The 3,011-nt window shown below is 34.5% G+C and overlaps 1 long non-coding RNA gene across 2 annotated transcripts in view; it reads left to right on the top strand.

Annotated features, from left to right (window-relative positions):
- Positions 1-1,882, top strand: part of LOC109588669 (uncharacterized) — a 3,117-nt gene extending 1,235 nt beyond the window's left edge. Inside the window, exons 4-5 of one of the 2 annotated variants that reach the window (XR_002188296.1) lie at positions 444-599; positions 1,803-1,882. This is a non-coding gene — a long non-coding RNA (uncharacterized LOC109588669). Of the gene's footprint in view, positions 1-443; positions 600-640; positions 653-1,802 lie in introns of those variants that run through there. The other variant, XR_002188297.1, reaches the window with a different exon arrangement.
- Positions 1,883-3,011: the final 1,129 nt, after the last annotated feature.

Below are 3,011 nucleotides of genomic sequence, written 5' to 3'. Positions count from 1 at the left end.
AGTCGCGAGGTTAATAAATACCATAGAAACCGATAATGAGGTGTATAACCAACTTCTAACATGACATTTGAAAACAACTACCAGCTGCTGATAATAAGACCACAGTTGACATACATGCAACATATCTAACAGGCTAGGCAGTAAAGAATCAACCAAGCTTGACAACTGGACTAATAAGAGCATAAGCGTAGAGCGCCAGGTTTCACTTATTTTATTTAATAAACCAAGAGTTCCTGGGAGGTTAATAAGTGTTCCCGGGAGGTATCTAATAGATTTAGAAACCTGGCATTCTGCAATCTGATTGGTCAATTACAAGTAGGCATGATAGAATTAGTGTTATTGTTTTTTATCTCAGTTTTACTTAAAATGTACATGTATATCAATTTCTTAGCATTCATCATGTATTGTATGTACATGTCCTCTTTCTGTCCTCCTCCTCTTAGTTCTATCAAAGGATGTGGTATCTTGTGAGGCCAGTCATTCCCTAGCAGTGTGTGTCTTACTGGGTGTCTGGTCTATGACTATTGAGCTATTGGGACGGGTTTGTCCTGCCGAGTCAGTTGGTAAACTCAAGCACTCAATATTCAACCAGTTGCAAGGTAAAGATATTTAACAGAATCAGCTTAAACTTTCTACATAGCATAAGGGCATCAAAATGTATAAAAAAAGTTTAGGGTGACTTAAGAGCCAATTTTTGGAAGAAGCCATAAGCTAGTGTCTGTGGTATTTTATCAAAAATTAGTTGTTTAATTGGGGCGAGCCTGAGCGAGCCCCACATAAACGACACGAGTATGTTTGTTTGTTTGTTTGTCTATTTGTACACGTACGTCACCCCTATTTATGTGTAATACGGTAGATGCTATGCATTGAAAAGGGTATATAAATTCAGTTTTCAATATTTCATTAAAAGTGGGAGTAGCCACAATGAAATAAAATGGTGACCAACACACGGGGAAAAGTCAAGAGTTTTCTAGCAGCAAAATAAGACAGAAATTCTGTCCAAAGGCTTCTCCAACAGCCAGGCAAGGTTATAGATGCAATAAAGTAACTATTAAACTTGTTCTTGCTGATAACTCGACTTACTGTACTTGCATATGACTGTCCAAATGCTGCAAGGAATGTCAAGAAAGCAGATAGCTATGCCATCTTTAATGATGTGGATGACTTTGAATGTCTGTCACAGCCTGAACTAACTTGGACTACATTGCTACAGTTGCCTATCTAGCCATATCATTTGTGCAGTGACTTTTTCTAGCTATCTTTAATGCTTTCCAAATGCTAAACTTGCCATTTGATTACAAATGGCAAGTTTTACAAATTACAAATTGGTCAAGAACTACACTGCATGCACTCAATCAAGTTCTGAGATGCTTAAGTTGCACTGTCATGAGTATTGTTAGTCTGTCAATATCTATTGTATGTACATTGCTTTACTTGCTTAGGCTCGCCCCTTCAATGTTTTACATTCGTCTAGTAAAATGCTAGCTCCTTTAAAAAGTATTATTTTGTCAGGATTGCTTTAAACTTTTTATGCACAAGTACATCAATATTTGTATTAGAAAATGTAATAAAAAATTTGGGTGGTTTTGGAGCCATTATTTACTCAAAAATCACTCCAAAGTCCCTGTATGATCAAACCAATTTGTTCCAAAAATGAAAAGAAATCTCTTTTTATACAATTTCCCCCAATACATGCACACATGTACATGTAGATAAATGAACTTAAGTTCTGTATAAAGTTTGAGCTCATTCTGATCAAGATCGGACTTTCTCTCTTTTTAATAACTTTATTATCATTGTAGTTGTTTCTTGAATGGGAGAAGACTCTGTTGTTGCTATGGCAAGTTCATTTAGGCTCTGATGAGGACTTTATTAATGAACAATATTATTATTTGATTTTATTTATTATTAATAATATTATAACTATTATTTTGTTGTTTTGGTCGTTGTTGTAATTTTGCTTTTGAATAATATTTTCTCACAAATACAGCTTTATTCCACTACTTTCTTTTCTAGTTCAAACTTAAATTCACAACTTGAGGTACTGAAAACAACTTGCAGTTAATGCTCTTTTAGCAGCTAGTAGATTAACAACAATGATACATAGAATGATTGTAGTATTGATGGGAAGTGAGTGATAGTCATTATATAGGACTGTTGGTGAATGCATACTATATCCTACATTATCTGATACATTACACCAGATCCATTGATGAATACACAAGATAAAAGTATCAATCTTTTAATGATACACTAGAAGTCATTACATTGTCTATTGTCTCACAAGTGGTCAAGTCAATGAGATTGATATGATTATTGGGTTGTTGCAGAAGGACCTCCTCACAGGATTGACCCTTTACACTGCTAGATACACCACATGTATACACATGGGTAGATCTAATGAGTAAAGTTGCTCCACTACATGTATCTAATGGGGCAAACACACGATTTGACTTCTATATAGTAACAGCAAAGCTTATGACAAAAATGTAATATTAAAACCGTTACAGAAAGTAATAATGTACGTATAACTCATGTTGAGTGGCAGCAATAAAAAGATAATAACATTAAGTAAAAATTAATTTTACTTTACAATAGAAAATTGTCTAGTTCATTTTTTGCTTTACCAAGCTGCTCTGGATAATCCTCACACACTTTAATTAGTTTATTGCAGTTAACATCTTGACCTGAATCCATCCACCTCTGGAAGACAAGACGTAGGTTAGTAACAGTCATGGTAGGTAGTGGCTGAAGATCAGATACATCAACATCTAATCCTATTCCTATTAGCTCATAATGATTAACTGATGGCATGAATATCTTCATTAGTTGTTTCAGCTCTGGTGTCTTTTCTGTAAATAATAAAATATTTATGATACTACATGAACTATAGTTCACTGTGCACTCACTTTTACTTTTGTCAGATGACACTTCATTAGCAGATGCTCCACGAGGAACTGAATCTGTAGCTGGTGGCTCTATTATATAATGAGAGGTAAAATTAAACATCA

The sequence above is a fragment of the Amphimedon queenslandica genome, unplaced genomic scaffold (genome assembly GCF_000090795.2).
Source record: "Amphimedon queenslandica unplaced genomic scaffold, v1.1 AMPQUscaffold_11942, whole genome shotgun sequence".
NCBI lineage: Eukaryota > Metazoa > Porifera > Demospongiae > Haplosclerida > Niphatidae > Amphimedon > Amphimedon queenslandica.
The sequence above is the reverse complement of the archived record's forward strand: the minus strand, read 5'-3'. Positions and strand labels throughout refer to the sequence as shown.